Source organism: Rosa rugosa, chromosome 5, assembly GCF_958449725.1.
Source record: "Rosa rugosa chromosome 5, drRosRugo1.1, whole genome shotgun sequence".
In the NCBI taxonomy this organism is placed as follows: Eukaryota; Viridiplantae; Streptophyta; class Magnoliopsida; order Rosales; family Rosaceae; genus Rosa; species Rosa rugosa.
This window is the reverse complement of record NC_084824.1, coordinates 8,104,756-8,127,460: the sequence shown is the minus strand read 5'-3', so window position 1 is coordinate 8,127,460 and position 22,705 is coordinate 8,104,756. Positions and strand designations below refer to the sequence as shown.

Here is a 22,705-nt window from a genome sequence, read left to right as displayed (position 1 = left end):
CTTTTGCTGAGCTTCTTCAAAATCACAATCGATACTCGATGTTGTAGATCAAGCAGAGCGAGAACCACTGGGAAGTGAGGAGAACTTGCTAAAGCGTGACTTTAGCTTGGCTGGAAGGTTTGGTGGCACTGACAGTCAGCTCCTGAGAAGACTAGGACTGGAGTGTGACTACCGATAAGAGAAGGAGAGGGGTTGCTCTAGAGAGGCTTGGATAATCTTAGAGATTGTTGTGATGAATTGTGTGTTGTGTTGTTTCATTTTAGCCTCTATATATAGTCTACCATACCAAAGTGATTGACCTTAAACAAATCAAGATAATGGAGCACTAATTGGAGATAAGAATGATGAGTTTTGGAGATAAGGGAGGTGGAGGTGGAGCACTAATTAGAGATAATGGAGCACTAAATGGAGATAAGAATGATGAATTTTGGAGTGATTTTGAATCACTTTCGGCTCCTTTATTCCTTTAATTATATCTCTACCAAGAAATCAGAATGGGCCTTCGACTTCTTCATATCAAATGATCCACAATGAGTGTAGATCATTGTGGTGAAATTTTAGAGCTTAATTCCATGTGGTTGGGCCGGAAACACTGCTAGACTCCTTACAGGTCCAGTTTTCCAGTCTTGCTTCTGTAGAAAATTGGACTGATTGTTTGGAGGCTTTCCACTCAAAACTAGCTCTGGCATTCTTCATAAGAAATGATCATTGGGATGTCTAGAATTAATCTGGACAGTTTTAGCTCATTTGGATTTCATTTGGTTAGTCTGCCGCCCCTCCTTCCTTGTTTAGCTCGGTTTCTCCTAGTCGAAGTAGGAAATGTGCTAAAGTTGACTTTTCATTTCCATGCTTCCATCATTTCCTTTTCTTGCAGCTCTCATAATCTTCCATAGTGTTACAGGTAGGCTTTATTTAGCCTCTAAATAATATATCTCGAACTTGTTGACAATATATAGCTCGAGCCACTGATATTGGCTCAATTTCTCCAAGACACACATTGTCAGGCCAAAATGCTCATTTTGGGTTCAAACATTTCCCCCCAGACCTCGAAGTCAAAGGTCTTCGTCTTGACTGAAGAGGTCTTGAATCAGTACTGCTCTTATAATGTCGTTGCTCCAAAGCCACTTTTATTGGCTTGACTGAAATTACTTGACTGATTCCATATAGGCCTCTAAATAGGCCATAAAGCTTGAATGCCACAATCTGAATTGCCTTTGCCATGAACTAGGGCTGGGCTCGGGTCGGGTCGGGCCCGGAAATTAGTGAGACCGAGACCGAACCCGAAACTATCGGTTCGGGCCGGTTCGGGTTTTTTCTGAAATGAAAACCGACAGAAACCGAACCCATTCGGGCCGGTTCGGTTTTTCGGGTTTTTCGAGCCCAAAATGCCTAGTTCATTGAAGGCTTCAGCTTTGCTAGTTCATTGGAATCAGAACTTTGGGATGAATTTTGAGGAGAAGCCATCAAAGTGATATCAAGTTAACACTTTGGAATAGGACTTGCCTGCAAAAATGATAACACAAGAGAATAAGAAATTCAATAGGAGAATAAGAAGACATTCAGATTCAGTTATAATCTGCATCAAATTAACACAAGAGATTGCAGAACCAACCAAACTTCAATGGAAAAAATTCATCTGCCACCAGTCGCCGACTCCAAAGTCCAAAGTCCAAACCCGTCGTGACCGACGACTCAACGAGGTCCACCGCGTCTTCAAGTGCTTCGACTCCAACGGCAACTGCAAGATCTCAACCTCGGAGCTCGGCAAAGTCCTCAAGGCCCTCGGCTCCAACGTCCCCGAGAATGAGCTCCAGCGCGTGATGGTCGACCTCGGTGGTCCACTGAGATCGTCGGCGACGGCGAGCTTCTGGAGGCTGAGAGAATGAGAGGCTGAGATCGGGTTCACAGACGGAGGCTTTGAGAGTGGCGGATTTGAGGGAGAGTGGCGGATTTCATAGACGGAGGCTTTGAGAGTTTGAGGCTTAAGGCTTTGGTTTCGAGAGAGAGAGAGAGGGAGTGAGGGACTGATGGAGGCTGAGAGAATGAGAGGCTGAGAAAATGAGAGGCTGAGATCGGGTTCGAGTAACCCTAATTCTTTTTAAAATATTTAATATATTAATATAACACCCAATCATAGATAGACAAGTGGCAACTCAGGGTATATACGGGTCGGGTTCGGGCTTTCGGGCTCTTCATATTTGAAACCCGAGACCGAACCGAGATAATATTTTCGGGTCGGGCCCTAGCCCGAACTGATATTTTCAAAATCAAAACCGAACCGATTCGGGCTTTTTGGGTCGGTTCGGGTCGGTTTTCGGGTTTTTTCAGTCCGGACGCCCACCCCTACCATGAACTGACGCTTTCTTTGCCAACTTTATTGCCCCCCATGTATCTGATGTCTGGTATGCAGTGAATTGGCGAAACTTGGGCAGGTTGTAGGAGATCAGAACTTTAGCGTGCCCCCCATGCGAAGGAGATTGCTTTTGATCGCGAATGAGGATCCTTCTTTTCCTTGGTGGTAGCTTCGCCATATGTATAGCAGCAAGTATCTGCCTTGTTCGCTGGCTCTCTGTTGATTTTCTCAAATGTAGGTGTTGGAGCCGCTTTGCTGGCTAGATCAAGTTTGATCAAGGCCTATAGTACTTGGCGAAATAAGATGCAGAATAGCAAACTGTTTGCTATCATTTAATCATTCACGAGTCTTATGCTGAAGAGGATGATTGGATCATGGCTATCGACATCATGACATGTGACCAAGTGAAACCACCATACTTGGTGCAACTTTAGCGTCTAAAACCGCTTGGGTTTTAATCATGTTTTAAAAACATCAGGCCACTATGTTGGCCCTGCGGTTGTAGGGAAAGGTGCAATGCCAACTTTTCACTGCCGCCTCAGATGCAATTTCTCAAGATGGAATAATGATTAATTAATTATCACCTAGAGCCACTCACTGGCCCAGCTAATAAATTAATCTCCAAAAATATCTGAGCTATAAATCAAGGTGTAATGGAGAAGTATTCCTTGCGACCTAGAAATGGCATCCAAGAAGCCATTCGTTATCGATCAGGCAGATGAAATCACTGAGAAAGCCGCATTCACCTGGCGGACTGACATGGGTGTTCGATGTAGAAGTCAGACCGGAGAGGAGAGAAGTCGACTGATGGGCTTTGGTGGAGGTGATAGTCAAGCGAGTCTAGGTCCCACACCTCGCGATCGTTTGCTAGATGATGCTATGGCCTATTATGGGCTTCCCATCCGCCGTCCCATAGCGGCTCTTCGGCAGGTGCCCGGTGATTTTAGCAGTTGGGGACCAAGGAGGAAAGTGGGCTTCTGGCCTACCATCGCTCCCGAGGAAAATGTTTGGTATCAGGAGGTCCGAGCAAGAGATTTGGCCCGATGGGATGCGGTGGGTATCACCCAAACCATCGATCTATGCTTCTGTCTTCCCCATAATACTAGCCCTGCACCGCTAGCCGCCGCTCTTTGCTTCTGGAACACCTCCAGCAATACATTTGATTTCCGGTTTGGGCAGATGAGCATAACTCTGCTGGATGTTCTTACCATCACGGGGTTGCCCATTGACTTTGACCCCTATGTGCATGGTCAGTTTGATGGCATTCAATTTTCTTTGAGAATGGATATGGCTGGTCGGGGGCATCACAGCAGATCCTACCCATTCTGGCGCGAGTATTACTGCACCCAGGCTGACCATACAGGAGGTATCGCATTCCTGGAATTCTGGCTTTGCAAATTTATCTTTTGCACTTCTTCCAACAAACCTACTGGGCCCTGGAATTCTCTGGCCACTGCTCTCTACAATGGTATTTGCGTTGGCCTTGGGCAACCTGTATTGGGTGCGTTATATCGCTCCCTTTATAGAGCCGTAATGCTCCCATTTGATACCGACATTAGTGGCCCCTTCTGGATCCTTGCCTTTTGGCTGCAGATTTATTTCCCTCACTTCCGTCGCGGTGATATTCCAAAGGAACCTCCAGTTGATTCCCTTTTGGGGAACTGGCTTTGCCGCAACGTACGGTATCGAGCTCCACCCTACTCCGAGTGTTTTATTTACTTGTACTTGCTGGGAGAGATGCCGGACCCAAAAATAGTCCTTTCTAGGCGATTCCCTCCTCCCCTTAGATATTTGTCTTGCCACCGACCGCGTAAGTTACGAGCTCTACGCCCCTAACCACTTTGCTCGCCAATTTGGGGTGGCCCAGTTGGTACCCTGGCCTTTGGTTGATTCTGCCAATTACTACACCTCTTGGCGGAGATTAGCCCCGCTTGGGTCTGCCCCTTTTCAGAGTCAGTTTACTTTGATAGTGATTCCCTCTTGGGTCAGAGCGCTGTACCCCCTCAATGATGTCAATGATGACTATGCTGATTGGTGGGAAGAAGTGTCAGTGACCTGTTGGGACCTGCCACATGACGAACTCTTCGTCCTGATCTTTCGTGGCATGAGTAACCCTGGTCCGGAGGACCGCGAGATTCTTGAGCGCTTCTCCAAACCTGCAGTACAACCCCTGCTACCTATTCTACCTTCCTGCTCATCGCGTCCAGGGATACAAATCGACGAGCCTAGGGCAACAGTAAGTTTTTGTCTTTCTTCACCATTCCTTTTCCTTGTCTTGATTTTCCCACTCTTATTCCTGAGTGTGTTTTGTAGCAAACTACCTGGAGCAGGACAGCCTCAGTTCAGGCCGGGAAACTAAAGGTAATAGAAGAGGAGACTCTTGAGGGAGAGTCTTCTCATGATGAAGATCCCGTTGAGGTAATTTGGTTAAGAACAATCCCAAACTTGTATATTTGGTGCTTCCTCCTTTTTGAGTTATGATTCTTTTCTCGTACAGGCCACTGCTGTCTTCACTTGCAAACGCAATCGAGCTCAATTCGTCGAAGAGAGTTTTGAAGGTGACGAACCTCTGGGAATGCGATTGGTAAACTCCGGCCCCGTCTTATCCTATTTAAATTTTAGAATCTGGGCAGGATCTTCACTATATATCTTTTGACAGGTCCGTCAAAGGACCACTGATCCCTCTCGCCTGAGCGAGGCTGGACCCTCAGCCACTGCAGAAGAGCCAATTCTCTCGCTAGTTCAAGCATCAACTAACCCCGTGGCACCTCTTCCATCTCCCACATCTACAGAGCATTTGCAAGGTCTTACCATTATCATAACGATCTCTGATGACGACTCCTCAGAGCATGAAGCGTGGAAAGCCACTCTGAGGCTTCTGCCGCTTATGAGGAACTGATGACGACAGAGATTCTCGTGGCACTAGAGGTGAATGAGGCGGATATTGACCACGTACCAGATATTGACCCGACAGCTCGAGAGGTAAGCCACTGTTGGCCAATGCTTTCCATTTCCCTTTAGATCCAACCCCGCTCTCTGACATTTCTGAACCTGACCAGGATTCTGTTTGTACCGAGGAGGTGGCTGCAAACGCTGAGGGTCCTATCGGCGGGACAGTTGCCCCAGAGATGAAAAATGATACTGACGGTGGTGGTGCCCCCCAAGTCTAGCGAACAAATGAGACAACCGTCGAAGCTGAGGGCTCTGTGCTTAAATCTTCTCCACTTGCCCATGGTGAGCCGCGAGTTGAGTTTCCAGATTCTCCCGCTGCTGAAGGGACAGACCAACCTATTCAAGATGAAGAAACTGAGGAAGTTGTCCACCCTTTTGCATTGGTGGTTCGTGATCCTGTGGCGCCTCCGCCGCCTCCTCCTCCTCCTCCTTCGAGAGACTGATGAGGGTGTTGGAGGTAACTCCTCGTTCTGCTGTGGATGAGGCTAAGATGGTGCTTCACGAACATCTGGGTCCTCGGGTATTGGAGACTGACATTCTCCAGCGAGTCTTGGAAGCCCTAAGGTATCTTTGCCAGGAGAAGGCATTGACCCTGCAGCAATTTAGTGCCATTGACGATCTGCTGAATGAACTTGGTAAGGCCCATCGACGTCAATCGGCCGCGAACACCCAGGCTCACGACACTCGAGAGGCTTTGAATAGCCTCTCTCGAGAAATGGACATCTCTCGCGGTATTTTAAATGAGCGAACCATCCGCCTGCGGGAACTACAAATCCAAAGGTCCGACTTCAAACTTCGGATCGAGGACCTCCATACCGGTTTAGCCTTTGTTGAGAATGCGATTGCTGCAGAAGAAGCCCAACTCGATGAACCTTTAGTTGCTTCTGAAGAAATGGGCCGCAACCTGGCCCATATCAGAGAACGGGCCACTCAAGCCGAAGCTGGTGCCATTGCGGCGAACCTTCGCGTGGAGGAACTTTGCTTGAAATTGAGCTTTGCGGGCCAATCTCTGTAGGTCTCCTCAAAAACCGTTCGGTCTCCCCATGCGCCAATAATCCCTTCTTTTCCGAGATTTAAGGCATTAATCACTCGTTGAAAAACAACAGTCGTGAAGAAAAAATAATATTGTGAATAGAACAGTTATCTCCTCGAAAACTGTTCGGTCTCCTCACATGCTATTAATCCTCTAATAATAGCTAACTCCTCAAAAACCGCTCCTCACATGCTACTAGTCCATTTTTCCCCGAGATTTGGAATCACTAATCTCGATTTACTGACATCGGTTTTGAAATTGAGCTTCATCCAAGGGTGGGGATTTGCCTGAAGTCCCTATTAATAGTTGTATTTTGGGCAGGGAATACTCACAACAAATCTCCAGAAACATTCAAGAAATGGCCTTTCAGTCCTTGCTTCTCTTTCTCCTTCTTCACAAATCTTCCCCTCATGAAATGACCTTTAGCCTCTAAATTTTAGGCTTTATGGCGTAATCTTAAGCCTGGGTTAGGCCTTATGGCGTAATCTTAAGCCTGGGTTAGGCCTTATGGCGTAATCTTAGGCAACCCCTTGTTTCATCCTTCTGGAATTCTGCAACGACAATGCCAGGCTTCAGATTGGTTTAGAAATGCGAGGGGGCTCCGAGTGTGGGATCCACGATCATGCAAGATCATCTTTGTTAGAATCCTACACGCGGAGCGAAACGGGGGAAGGGAGGAAGGTCATTATGTGGTTCGTCTTTCCTCCTCCGTTTCCTTCCTTCTGGACTCGGCCCGTGTCGTGCCCTCCAGATGGAAGGGGCTTTGGTTCTCACCTCCTTCTCCCCCTTTCTCTTCTTGATAGAATCTTGGAGGGATGAGAAGGGATGGACTCTTTGAAGGAATGGGTTCAAGCTACAGAATGGCTGTTCCTATACTTTATGTCCAACTAATGGTGGTTACCAAGGCTAGAGGGGGTGCAGAGACTCAAGCTGATATTCGGTTCCTTCACTCTCTGCCCCTCCCGGAGATAATGGCGCGGCTCAACCCGACGTTGGATTCCATAGCTGCTTCCAATTGAGGGGGCTTGGAGGCTCCATTTTCTTTCACTGGAGTCTCCCATTCTCATGGATAATGGCGTTGGCCAAGCCTATGTTGGATTCCTCTGCCGCTTCCATGTAAAGGGGGCGCGGGGGCTCTGGTACTCCTCTTTTTCCTTCCCTGAAGTCAGCCCCTCCTTGGGATAATGGTGCGGCTCAAACCGACGTTGGATTCCATAGCTGCTTCCACTTGAGAGAAGATATCCGAAGATTCCTGTTTTTGTATTCTAGCTACTTTTGGCTTTGTAATGAATGTACTGCTTTTGGCCGCAAAGCTACTTTATGAATACAATAATATTTTCTTATCCTGATATTCAAATATCCGTGAGAAGCCAATAATTGTGTCTCGCAATGCCCAAAATATAGGCCCCCATAGTTGTATATTGAAAATAATATGAACTTTAAAAATATGCTTCGCGTCAAAAAGAGCCTCGCAGCGAGGGTTTTGAGAAAATATGTATCTTTTGGATCCACTTGCTGGCCCCAACTCAAAACTCTTGGCGCCAATAATTTCTTCTTTTCCGAGATTTAAGGCATTAATCACTCGTTGAAAAATAACGGTCGTGAAAAAATAATCTCGTGAATAGAACAGTTACCTCCTCGAAAACCGTTCGGTTTCCCCACGCGCCAATAATCCCTTCTTTTTACTGACACTTAGTTTGACTCTTCTCTTTGACCGTCCATCCAAGGGTGGATATTTGCATGCCTATATCTTCCTCCACATTATAAACCCAAATCTCCAATCCCAAAACCATTTCATCAACTCCAATATTTCTAACAGCAATCTTTCTTAATTACTCATCATCACCACTCTTCAATTCTCGCATTCTCTCAATCCATCACCAATGGAACCACAAAACCGGCAACCAACCAAGGATGGAGGAAGTAACAAAGCAGCCGAGAGTAGTGCTAACATGCTTCGCAGGAAGAGCAGTACCAGGTGGATTCCCACTACAGATCAGATAAGAATCCTCAAGGATCTTTTCTACAACAAGGGAGTTAGGTCCCCAACTACAGAGCAGATTCAGAGGATCTGTCTCCAGCTGAAATGGTACGGCAAGATCGAGGGCAAGAACGTCTTTTATTGGTTCACGAACCAAAGGGCTCAGGAGAAGTAGAAGAAAAGGTCTACTTCGGATGTTCATGTGCCCATGCAAAGATCAGGGCTTGTTGGTAATGATAATGTTACCAATTGGAAACATGAGGATCAGTATATTAACTTCGGATCTTCTGCACCTGCTTCTGCTTCTTCCGCTGGTGTGATGATTGCTTTTAACGGGCAGATGGGGAACTATGGCGGTTATGGATCTATGAACATGGAGAAGAGTTCTAGGGATTGTTCAATCTCAGCTGGAGGGGGAACTAGTTCTACTTTCTTTGACATGAATGGAGAACAAACTTTCATGGAACAACGAGGAGAAGATCACCAGGAGATTGAAACCCTTCCACTGTTTCCCGTGCATGGTGAGGACATCTTTGGCAACATGAAGACTACTTCCGATGGAGGTGGCGGTCACGGTGGTGGCTCTCACACTTCCCTTGAGCTCAGCCTTTCCTGCGAAGGCAAAGCTGGAAAAATTTTCTGGAGCTGCTGACTCGGCTTAGTAGCTTCGCGAGTGTAGGAACACTAGAATTGCCCCCTAAGAGTTGTATTTATAACTTTATTTATTTATTTATTTATTTTTATAAATAAAATAGCATGAATATTCACAAAGCTGTAAAAAATTTCTGAAGCCGACTCGGCTTAGTATTGTATAGTGTTGCCCCCCTAGTGTTGCTAGGCGTAGCAAAGAAATGATTATGGGCCTCAAAAACAGGCCTTCATGAATGGGCTTCGCGAGTGGAGGAACACTAGAATTGTCCCCCATGTCTTATGCGAATAAACTGTCTACGACTCCTCCGAGTCCCAGACATTGGGAAAGTATTTCTTCAAGTATCTCCCATTGATAGGGTTATGATGGACATCTCCATCCAGGTCCTTGAGATGAAAAGCTCATTTCTCTAAGATTTTATAGATGATGTACGGGCCTTCCCATCTTGGAGTCCATTTGCCGCGACCATCTAATTTTTCGCCAAGCGGGAGAACTGCTTTCCAAACCAACTCTCCTTCGTTGTACCTCCTTCCCCGCGTCCGCTTGTCATAGGCGCGAGCGACTCGTTGCTTTTCCATGACCAAACTATCTAAAGCCTCCAAGCGCTTTTCGCTAAGGTCTTCATGTTCCTACCACATAGCCTGAACGTAGTCTTCTCCAATGAGATGATGTTGCTCTTGAACTCATAATGATTGGACGTTGACTTCCAATGGCAGGACTGCATCATGGCCAAATATCAAAGCATAAGGTGTTGTCGCGGTGGGATTCCGCTTAGAGGTGCGGTAGGCCCAAAGAGTTTCATAAAGTGTCTCATGCCACTGTCGTGGATTAGCTTCCAACATTTTCTTCAGCAAATTGATAATGATCTTGTTGCTGACCTCCGCTTGACAGTTAGACTGAGCATAATAAGGACTGGAATGGATGAATTGTATTCCCTATTCTCTTGTCAGTTTATCAACTTCACCACCCATGAAAGCTGGCCCCCGGTCCGAAACAAAAACTTCTGGGATCCCAAATCTGTAGATGATGTTTCTGAATAGGAATTGTCGCAACATGCCACCAGATGCTTCCTTCAAAGGTTCTGCTGCAACCCACTTTGTAAAGAAATCAGTCACGACGATGATGAACTTGTGTTGAAGTGATGAATGTGGGTGAATCATCCCAATTAAATCCAGCGCCCATCCTCTTGCAGGCCAAGGCTGTATAATGGGCTGCATTGGAATATTAGGAACATGCTGGACCGGCCCATGAGCTTGGCAGTCCAAACAACCTTTAGCGAACGCGATACAATCCTTCAAGATACTGGGCCAAAAATATCCATGTCGTTTGAGAAACCATCGCATCCAAATGCCAGAATGAACTTCGCGCATGAGTTGTTTCGCTTCGCGGCCATAAACACATCTGAAATCCACACTATCTTCTCCTCGTCTGCGAAGTTCATCACCTCTGAGGAAGTAGTTGAGGGCAAGATAGTGAATCCTTCTATCCGTGGTCTGATCAGGATGCTTGAGATAATTGATCAAAGGGATGCGACAATCCACGTCAATGGATTCCAGGGTCGCGACTGAGGTATCGTCTGGAGGATCTCTTCTCGCCATCCATGAAGGAAGCGTGCGACGCTCGACTTTATGGATTCTCTCCCACACGCCATATCTCAATGTTACCCCTGTTGCCAGCTGGGCCAACTCGTTCGCGGAAAAATTTCGCTCGCGAGGAATGTGCTCAAGATGTACGTTATCAAATTGGTCCAACAGTTCTAATGTCCTGTTCCAATAAGGGACCAACGTGAAGCTATTGCATCTGAACTCATTGCACAACTGATTGATAACCAAGAGAGAATCGCCAAGTATTTATACATCTCTGATTCCCATTTCCAGCAGTACTTCTAGGCCTATGATTAAGGCCTCATATTCTGCCTGGTTGTTGGTACATTGAAACTCCAACTGGAATGAGTACGAAAAGTGATCTCCAGCCGGATTTTGCAGTGCAATTCCTGCTCCTGCTAGCGTATCCGTTCTTGACCCGTCAAAATATAACACCCAGGGCTGGAGTGAGACTGTGGCTTGATACAGCGCAGCGTACTCTGGTAAGCACGCCAAATCTGGGCGATCTAAAGTTATGGCAGCGACCTCTAAATCTCTAACCGCGGGAACATCCAGCATAGGGTGATGTGCCAGAAAGTTAGTGATGGCTTGCCCCTTTACTGCTTTCTGTGGGACATACTGTAGTGAGAATTCTGATAAGGCGAGCACCCACTTGCCAATACGGCCTCTCAGGATAGGTCACGATAGGATATACTTGACTAGATCGGTTTGCGCAATGATGCAAGTAGTAAAGGACAACATGTAATGCCGCAACTTGCATGCTGAGAAGTATAATGTAAGACACATCTTTTCCATTGGAGTGTACCTTGTTTCGCAATCTGTGAGTGTCCTACTGAGGTAAAAGATGGCATGTTCGACACCCTCTTCATCATCCTGAGCGAGGAGGCTGCCAATGGAAGCCTCAGCTGCTGAAACATACAACTTTAATGGAAATCCAGCTCTGGGAGGAACAAGCACTGGCGGGCTCGCCAGATAGGCCTTGATTTTGTCGAAAGCCTCTTGATGTTTAGGTTCCCACACAAACTCGCTCTGTCCTTGCAACTTCAGTAGTGGGGAAAACGGCTGGATTTTGCCCGCAGAGTTAGAAATGAATCGTCGCAAAAAGTTGATCTTACCCAGTAGTCGCTGTAATTCTTTCTTCGTTCGCGGGGGAGATGCGTTGATGACCGCGTTTTCTTTATCCTCAGGGACCTCAATGCCCCTTTGATGGACAATGAATCTCATGAAATCGCCTGCCTGAACTCCAAAAACGCACTTGGCGGGATTCATCTTGAGCTTGTGTAGCCGCATGCGCTCGAAAACTTTTCTGAGATCCGTGAAGTGATCTCCACTCTTCTTAGACTTCACGACGACGTCATCAATGTAAACCTCTAAGATCTTCCCAAGTATGTCGCGGAAGATTAGGTTCATGGCTCTCTGATATGTTGCTCCGACATTCTTCAGTCTAAAAGGCATGACCACATATTCAAAAACTCCCGTGAACCCAGGGCAGCGGAATGCGGTCTTGTGTCTATCTTCTTCCGCAACCGGAATCTGGTGATATCCCGATGTGCCGTCCATGAAAGACAACAGTTCGTGCCCTGCAACTGCGTCTACTAACATGTCCGCAACAGGCATGGGGTAGACGTCTTTAGGTGTAGCCAAATTAAGCTCTCTGTAATCCACGCAGACCCTCATCTTGCCATTCTTCTTGCGAACAGGCACTATATTGGACAGCCACTGATTGTACTTAGCTAACTTGATAATGCCCGACTTGTGCATCTTTTCGACTTCCTCTTTGACCAGAACTTGGGTCTCCGAGTTCATTCTTCGCGGCTCTTGTTTCACAGGCCTCTTATCAGGCAACGTTGGTAGTTGGTGGCATACCAAGTCTGGTGATAGGCCTGGCATGTCCTCGTATTTTTCCTCGAAGCAGTCCTTGATTTCCAGCAATAATTCGACGAGCCTCTGTTTCTCGCTAGGCTCTAAGTAAGTGCTGATAGCCACTTCTATAGACTCATCAGTTGTTCCCAGATTGACCTTTTTAGTAAGGTCCCTAACCTTCGGAGGTGTGTCATCCAATGCCGCTGGAGCAAGCTGAATCTCTTCTTCCTCCTCTTCTTGGTCCGTGAACTCTTCATTAACAATTTCTAAGGTCGCGACTCGATCATAGGCCTCTTTTTCCACCAAGTATGAGGATAGCCTCTCGTACAAGGAATGGAAGGCCTCTACCTCTTCCTCCATGAGTTCGTGATCCATTAATTAACACTTGGAGATGGCACTGCATATCCAGGCCTTTCGAGGTCGTTTTTTGCGACGGCGAGCCCCCATTGTGCCAATTCAGAGGTCGTCACCCCTGTGGGGCGACCCTTATCATCAATACTAACGACTTGTAAAGGAGAGATTGGTTCTAGGTAATACATTGCGTCCACGTAGCTGGCGGACACCGGAAAAGGTCGCGGGTCTGCTTTGACAATTTCTGCCTTGTCCGCGACTCTGTCCCATATGATCAGCTCCTGATGAAGGGTGGATGGGACACAATAACTCCTGTGGATCCAGTCGCGACCCAGAATTGCGCTATATGCCGCATAGCAATCTGTAACAAAGAAAGCGTAAACCCCTTTTGCTGGACCCACCTTGACTCGTAGGAAAATCAAACCCAATGTTTTGGTCACAGTCCCCGCGAAGTTCTTTAGCGTAAGAGACGTGGATTTGATCTTCTCTTCCTTGATCCCTAGCAGATGCATAGTTCTGGTGGTCAAGACGTTGACTGCAGCGCCTGTGTCTACCATGATCTTGCTAACCTTGATGCCGTTCACATCAGCGGTGATATACAAAGGTCGCATGTGTTGCACCATGGCGGGCGTGGGTCTTGTGAAGCTCATGAAGAAACCCTTGCTGTTAGCATCTTCAGTTTCAAGGAACACTGCTTCTTTCACCGGCGTTGTTGTGGCTGAAGTGATCTGCAACTGCTGTTCTCCAATCGCGTCAGCTTCTACGCATTCCTGCGCAGCGACTGGTAAGGCATACTTAGCAAGAAGCACATAAACCATATTGCAAGAGGTATCCACCATTTCTGTTTCGTCCATGTCATCATCAAGATTGAGCTTGGGTTCATCTGCTGGGATTTAAGCGTTGGACTGTTTAGCCATGAAAGCAACCAATGATTCTTCTGCGGGGATCACCGCCTTGGCTTGTTCGTGCTCCTGTACTATGGGAACCTGGTTCAGCGACTTTGAAATTTGTTTCGCCGCTGGCACTTCCTCTGGGAGAGCGACCACCAAGCTTTGAACTTTCTTAGGTCTCCACTGCAAGGTGTCTGAGGCGTTGTCCTTGCCCCCCAGCCTCTCAAAAATTAAAGGCTCGCTATTTCTTTCTTCGCGAGATATTCTCCACCAAACATTGACTTTACGAGCTGGCGGCGGTTCTTGCCTCGCGGGAACTAGGGACTTCTCCTGAACGCTGCTCTTAGGGGCACGTGGCTTTAGCTCTTCGAGCGATTCTTTAGGCTGCTGTTTCTGAACTCACGGGGAAACGAATCTCTTGGAGGCCAGTGCCTCCAATTGTCTCTGATACTCTTTTGGAGATTTCAGTAATTGCGATGGTTTGATCAGTCCTTGATCTAGTGCTTCCAAGGTTCACTTTGCTTCTCCAAACCTCCGCTGGAGTTTTCTCTTCCTTGAAGAGCTCATCTCCACCGCCTTGCCCTTCTTCTGTGTATACCATCTCCCTTCTTTGATGAAGGACGTTGACACCGGCGGAATGTAAGGTCTGGTTAAAACCCCTTGCCGCTTATCCGCTTGCCCTTCTTCCCTCGCGGCTTTCAACTTTTTGAATAAGTTTGAGTCCTTTGGAGAAGGAGTTTCTGAACCACTGTGCACTCTTGGGCTGCATGATTGGAAGTTTCTAGAAGATGATACTAACTTTATTGGCGGCAGAGATCCAAAGCGGATAGTCGGGGATGTTTCCTCATGTAGCGCTTGAGTGTCACATTCTTCCTTGCACCGCAAACATAAGACCACTGATGAGGCTTCGCTGACAGGCCTGCCCCTTTTCTTTACTAGGACATGTTCCTCTTTATTCTTTTCTTCTTGTCCTCTTGTCGTCAGGTCCAGGGTTGGCCTCATCTGGCTCTTCTTGGTCCAATCTACATCAACCATATTGACCCCGGTGTCAGGGAAGGGATTCAAATCAACCAGTGTTGCTGCGATCGCCGTAGTCTCCACTTGCAGACTACCATTATTGAGCCATACTTGAATCTGGTCCTTCAGCTTAACACAGTCAGTCGTGTTGTGGTTCCACAGATTATGGAATTTACAATACTTTTTTCCTTTTAGCTGATCGGGGCGAGGAAAGAGTCCAAAGTCAGTCTTTACCATCTTCGTGGCTATCATTTCATCTAATATCTCATGCACTTTATTGGTGTCATAGGTATACGTCGCGAACTCAGGTTTGGTGAAGGCTATGGACTTGAGATTGACTGGTTCCTTAGTTATTTTCAACTGTTTCAAGGCGGGGTTCTTTCTTCCTGTCAGCTCTAAAGCGGAAACATCATTTTCCTCTTCCTCATCATCATCCTGGAAAACCTCTTCGCCTTGATAATAGGGATCATAAGTGGCTGGCTGGTAGTTCAGTGCAGCCACCATACGGTGTTTGCCAGGCACATAAGTTCATTTGGACGCATTCTTCCTAGCATTCGTTTCTCTGAGGAGATGCTCGAAGCTACCTACCTCAGTAATGAGCTCGCCCATTGAATGTATCATGCTACCATGCTGCTTCTTTCGTTGGCGTGGCTCCAAGCCCTTGATTGCTAGCTTAACCAATTCACTTTCTGGCAGAACCATGTTCAGTTTAGCCTTCTGAATCTGGAACCTTTGGAGATAAGCAACCGCAGATTCAGTAGGCTGTTGGGACAGCTGGGTAAGGGAAGCCAAATCAACCTCAGGCTCTATAGCTCCGAAAGTCTCTCTAAAGAGTTTCTCCATTGCTGGCCAATTTGCCACTGACCCCGGGCGGAGTTTAGAGAACCATGTAAAAGCAGCTCCAGATAGAAAAGTGCCAAATATTTTGCACTTGAGGCTGTCATCATTCTGGTACTGGCCGCATTGCACCTTGAACCTGGCCAGATGAGTTGCCGCGTTCTCGGTGTCTTCCCCTGAAAAGGTAGAAAATATGATATTCTTATAGCCTCTGGGGAAAGGTGCGAGCATGATGTATGGTGGGAAAGGCCCTTCATAAACCCCATCGAGGTGGGCCCTAGGGTTAGCCAACCTAATCATCTCCTCCACCTCTTCACGTCGTACATAACCTGGGCCAGGAGGAGGAGGTGCAGCCACCGTCTGATGGGCCATTTGCAAAGGAGGCACCGCGTGGCTAATAGTCGCTGTTCCATTTCCCGGGTGAATGACCCGGGGAATATTGGACTGTTGAAGAGTAATTCTTGGTGCGGACACATCCTTGGCCAAAGCAGTGATCTTGATCGGAGTGCCCGTCTGATCAATCCCGTAGTAATTCCCTGGGAGCTCTTGGTAAACATTCTCTGCCCCATCACTATCATATTGAGCAAACATAACGGGATCAGCCAGGCTGTCGTCGCCGAATTTCAGACTTTTGCTCTTTTGTCCAGCCGGTGGTGTGGCCTTGTCTTTCTCGCCAATCACCAATGCTTTTTCTTTGGCTTTGGTAGACACGGCTGTGGCAGTAGCAAATGGTGTAATAATACTGCTGCTGACCTTGTCGCGAGCATTCGGTGGTACATACTTGCTTGTTCCAGCAGGTTGAACAAGAGAACCCAGGATGGCATTGGGATCTCCCAATGCTTTCTTCAAAACCTCCTTGGCCTGTTCCAATTCGGCTCTCTGCACGGCAACTTGGGTCGCGAGATTGGACCCATCTTTGAGCATAGCCGCGACGTCTGTTGCGATGTGTTTGTTCTGGGCGGCCTGGTCATTAATCAAGGTCACGAGCTGATCGTGGTTCGCTTGGCTTCGCTGAGACATGCTATCCAAACGCCCCTGCGTCTGCTGCAATCCTTGCCATAGGGTTTGGACCTGATTAACAAGGCCGTTAATCTTTCGCCGCTCTTTCGCGAGCCCTTTGCTTGTCTTTTCATAGTACGATGCATTGTTCTGCTGGAAGATGGCTGACTTGACTCATAAACTTTCGCAAGCGTACGAATCGTTGTCAAGTAAGGGAAGTATTAGAACCTTGATTATCGTACCTCGGGGATTAGGTGTTGGACCTAACCGAGGTAATTGGCGCTAGGATAACTTAAAAGCATACAATGAAAAATAAAAATAAAATAAAGTAAAATAAAATATTCACAAGGCACCAAGCCTCGGCAATGCTCGGCTTAGCTCACACTAAGCCTAATCAAAGCCACTAACTTGTAGCCCAAATGAGTTATGCACAATGGAAGGTAGAATTTTGTTTGGGAGTTTTGAATTGAGAATTAACTAAATTAAATGCAAACTAAAATAAAAGCAAACAACTAATTATCAAGCAAGAAATTAAATTTGGATTTTCAAATTAATGGGAACATGGGAGTGTCGGGTGATCACACTAACTATCTTGTAAATATCAATGCCAATTTTACAAATGCATGCATTTCCTATATGTGTCAAGTCCCGTATCTAGTACCGGTTAAGGCTACTAAACCAATTATCCTTTCGGTGTATCGATTATGCCGGTTAGGGCCACAATCAACTCTCTAATTTGGGCATTACGCCGGTTAAGGCCGCAATATCCAAAATTAGAGGCCTAGAGAGCAAGATAATAGAGACTCAAGTAAGCTTAGCTACAATTAAGCTAGCTAATGGTTACCACACTTAAATCCTAGATGCAACAAGACCAATAAGTTGTTAATTTATCAATCTACTCATCACAATTGCCCACAACATAATTTCAAAGGGTGACAAAGCCTAGAAACATGCTTCTAAGGACCAATAAATTCGGATTTAAAGCATACACAATGGAAATTGCATTTATTAAAATTAAAGCATCAATATTTATACAAGATGAGTTAGGGCTTCACAACCCTAACTCCCAAAATTAAACTACTCACAACCCATTATCAAATACATCATCAAATACATAAGAAATTAAGAGAAATGATAGAGGAGAGAGGGAACACAAGTTAAGCTCACAATTTGCTATAGGCAAATATGAATCCAACTTGAGATTAAGCCCCCACTCTTTACCAAGCTAAAATCTCTTTGTGGTGATGAAGCCTTGATGATGTGTAGTGAAAGCCCCTTGAGTTTCCCTTCAAAGAAATAAAATTGGTGATGAAAAGTTAAAATGGGAAGAGAGAAATATGGAGGTGGGTTCTCGGTGAACAAAGAAAAGAAAAGAAAAGATGGAATTCAGGGGGTGGTTGCGGCACTGTTGGAGAGGGGATATATATATGGGTTTGCAGCTGTAGGGTATTCTTCATTCAATGTGTGGCGGGTTGTTTTGCAAGAGAAAGGAAGATAAGGTCATGTGCTAGTGACGTCAGCAAATGAGAGAGACAAAGGAGCCAAAAATATCAGCAGAATGAAATCGTGGTCTGGGCCTTTGTGTGAGAGAAAAAAATGATTAAATGAATGGTGGCCTGCTAGTGCACCACGTGATGAAGGGAAAGAAGGCAGCAAAATGGATAATTAACCAAAGGGGTTGTTTAATTAAATGATCGACATGTGGCAGCTCCCTTTTTGGTTAATTAAACCAAATTGGTTTAATTGATTGTTAAGCTGTCCCATTCTCCAATTAAACTAAAATTAATTAGTTTAATTAATTCTGCTGCAATTCCATCAAGTTTCGCTCCTTTCAATGTACTTGTCTCAAGCTTGACTTTCGTCTTTTTCTCGGAAATTTCATTTTGCTCTAATTTCGCACAATTTCTTCCGAAATCCACAACTCCGTTTATTTACTACAATATAAATAAAAATAGATTAATTACATAATAATTACTTTAGAGATTAGCTTAATTCTAGTGTTTAGAACGTAATTACGCGCATAAAAATGCGTGTAATCAATGGTAAGCTTCTCCTCTATGCTCGCATTTGGTGGGATAGGAATGGGCACAAAGCCATCCAAGAAGATTTCGCCTCCCACCCCCTGAGTGGTGTTGGATGCATTACCAGTTCCAGCGGACTGGATAATAGGATCATTGTTGCCCTCAGTGGTGGGCTGTTGACTTTCTCCTTGTTTGGTTGACATGTCAGATGACGGTGAGTGGAGAGAAAATCTTCGGATTACCTATTCGTCAGAAAGACCACGACAGTCTGCACGAAAGTGCGGGCTGTAACTGGAGGTCTTGTGTTTCGGGCAATTAACGTAAACCTTTTGATAAAGGTTTGCGCTTGACTTCCCAATGGCTTCTGGATGTCTGAATTGAGTAAGTAGCTGAATTCAATAAGAGGTTGTGAATCAAGGTTTAGAAATGCGGCCCAAGTATAATCGCCTAGACACAAATTTTCTTTCAAATCCTTTGGGCAACCTTACTGAAATGGCCAGGTGGGGAAGGGCGAACAAGAGAGGCAGAATCCATTTTGGCATGAGCTACTCCCACTTAGTGGTTTAGGCCCATTTGCACGCACTTCTGGATTCAAGAACCTGTCATGAACGTTGTCCCCTTTCTAGACACCATTTCACATAGGCTATACTTACTAAGATGAGAAAGGTCATAAGTGTGAAGACAGTTCAACAAGTGTTAATAAAAGCCGCCCTTAACCTTAAGGGACCTGTACTAGGCACCAATAAGGAGTTTAGGCCAATATTAACAAAAGAGACTTCGCCTATTCCGTTATGATTCACAATCCCTTACCAAGCTAATGTCCCACTGGGCGTGCCAAAATGTTTGGCTCCAGTTTTTCTTGAGCTGGTCAACAGTATCTTTTCTTGCACGGGCGTGCCAGCACCGTTCGGGTGCAATCGTCGGGGGTGTCCCTTGACCTGACTTCTTTCAAGCGATTGTGGACGAGGAGAGCACCAACCTCGTCGTGGGATTCTTTGTGTCTCGTGGCGAGGACTTTTGCTGAGCTTCTTCAAAATCACAATCGATACTCGATGTTGTAGATCGAGCAGAGAGAGAACCACTGGGAAGTGAGGAGAACTTGCTAAAGCGTGACTTTAGCTTGGCTGGAAGGTTTGGTGGCACTGACAGTCGGCTCCTGAGAAGACTAGGACTGAAGTGTGACTACCGATAAGAGAAGGAGAGGGGTTGCTCTAGAGAGGCTTGGATAATCTTAGAGATTGTTGTGATGAATTGTGTGTTGTGTTGTTTCATTTTAGCCTCTATATATAGGCTACCATGCCAAAGTGATTGGCCTTAAACAAATCAAGATAATGGAGCACTAATTGGAGATAAGAATGATGAGTTTTGGAGATAAGGGAGGTGGAGGTGGAGCACTAATTAGAGATAATGGAGCACTAAATGGAGATAAGAATGATGAGTTTTGGAGTGATTTTGAATCACTTTCGGCTCCTTTATTCCTTCAATTATATCTCTACCAAGAATGGGACTTCGACTTCTTCATATCAAATGATCCACAATGAGTGTAGATCATTGTGGTGAAATTTCAGAGCTTAATTCCATGTGGTTGGGCCGGAAACGCTGCTGGACTCCTTACAAGTCCAGTTTTCCAGTCTTGCTTCTGTAGAAAATTGGACTGATTGTTTGATTGTTTGGAGGCTTTCCACTCAAAACTAGCCACTACACCAAAAATTGCATCACACGACGGTGAAAAAACGTCGTCTGATTTGAAGACTCACCGTCGTCTATCTCGATGTTTGCTGATGAAAAATCAGACGACGGTGAATTCACCGTTGTACAATATAAAGTCAGTTGACGTATATTCCTTAACACCGTTGTCCCAGAACTCGACAGATGCCGGACTCATCCATGCGCAGCAGTTCACACAACAGAATTTTCTTTTTTGCCGTTGTGGGTTGAGATTTTCATACAACGGTTTTGTAGTTTAGCTGTTGTGTGATTTAAAGTAAGACAACTGTGTTCTAGTATTTTCTGTTGTATGAGCTTAAAACGAGACGACGTAACTTATTGAAATCCATTGTGTGATATATATAATTGCGTTGTGTGAATACCCAAATTTTGAATGGATATAAATTAATAGTGAACAATTGGAATACAAATTGAATGCAAACCATCAAATGATCAACATTTGTACCAAAATCATTGTGATACATCAATTCATCAAATATTGAATTTAAGAACATTGCTAAAGCATTCATACATCTCATAGACTAAAAAACATTTAAGTTAATGGTTAAGTTTTACATGATGGAAGAAAATATGGCTTGCTGCATTGCTTTGTACTCCACGCTCGATCTCGGAAAGACTCTTTATGCAACATTCCACCATTTAGTTCCTGGCACAATCAACAAATGCAATGAAAACAAAAGGGATAATGCCTTACTATGTACATAATATACAAGCATTTTAGAATTAAACAATTTATAATATACAAGCAAGAAAGAAACAGAGAGTGACGTTCTAGCAGTAATTAAAAGTATGATGCCATAGGTATAAATTAAATGCAAGAGCGCAATCACTTGCAACAAAGAAAAAAGTATGATGCTTATCAGAAGTGCCAATACTCTACTAATGATTTATCATATTCTGCAATTAGGAAGTAGGGTGCTGAAAGCTCCAATAAGATGGAGCATGCGACTTGCATTACTTGCTTAAATCCAAATACACATTTACCTGGGAAATTCTTCCTCAGACACTTAATAGAGCTGAAATAACAAAAAAGTTTGCAATTGGCCACTTCTACCTATACATGACTGTACATAGTTGAAGCACCATCGCTTTAATCCAGACTAATCATGTCTAAATAACCATTATCACCAGGACTATGAGAATCTCCATCAAAAATAGCAATTACAAAGTTTGTGCATAGATATCTATAAGTAATCACCAACTATAAAACGTAAGCCGTATTAACCTCTTATGCCTTGCATGTAATTATGCAAACTTTTGGAAATCAGTTGAAACCTAAGTGCTTATCGGGGGAGACATCAACCAACAGCAAAACCTCAATAAAGTACAGCAAAACTAATACTCATACAATTTAAGTAAAGGCATCAAGGCCACTGGCTTGAGAATATGAGAAAACATGAAAAGTGGTAAGCACACAGAGCTCATGTACCTTTGACTTAAAGTCATCCTCATCCCTAATAATATGTGGATGTATGAAAGGGATCGCTGTGAAAAATCGATTGCTTGCATCTAAAATCAAGCTATCTTTTATGGAAGAGGCACCATCACTCTTTAAGAGATTCTGTATTTCCGTTCAAACCCTGAATAGAGAAAATAGAATACCGGAAGAAAGCTGTAAAGATTTATTATGCAGATTAAATCTGAAACAGACAGTTTAATATATTGAGCTGTGCAGCAAATTAAAGGTTATGTTTTTAGTGCTTACCCTTTTGGATATTGCTTTTACTCAGTTTTCCAAGTGGCATCTCTGACATATTTATCTCAAATTCCATCATGGCAGCTCTGCAAAACTTAAGGCTTAGTCTCACATTCACACACACATACACACACAGATGTATATATAACATGTATATAAACGATTGGAGGGGGAAGGAGGGAGGGGATAGCAAACAGTTTAAACAAAATTCAATTACCTGTATCACTATGCCAAAAACTGCATCACACTACACTTTTTAGACAACGAAAAAAAAATTTCCGTTGTGTGATCACTGAAACTGCTTCACACAACAGGTTTAATGAGATTGGCGTTGTATAAGGAGATCGTACATCAATTTTTTTGGGTCCAAGATTATTGTACAACAGTTTTAAGGATTTTTCTGTTGTCTGAATGTAAAAAAAAATTTCCCCTCACCTTGCTCAAATTTGGGTCGAAATTTGAACTGACCTTGTACAACAGTATAGTTGTATCTGTTGTATGAGAGTAAGTTGCAAAATATTTCCCTCCATTCTCCCATTTCCCTCCCATCCAGGCAACAAGAGGAGGCAAATTGAAAATTTAAAAGTTGCATTCAAACAACACATAAGTGAAAAACCATGGTCTGATGCCTCATACGTGCATCCATCAACTAATGGCTTATCTAGCCATGTGTCCTAGACCACTACACATTCCGACCAACTTGGAAAAAAAAAAAAAAAAGCCTACAAAAT

General features: G+C 44.9%; 1 pseudogene; it reads left to right on the top strand.

The window, feature by feature from the left end:
• Positions 1 to 8,221: 8,221 nt before the first annotated feature.
• Positions 8,222 to 8,878, top strand: LOC133709036 (protein WUSCHEL-like; annotated as a pseudogene).
• Positions 8,879 to 22,705: the final 13,827 nt, after the last annotated feature.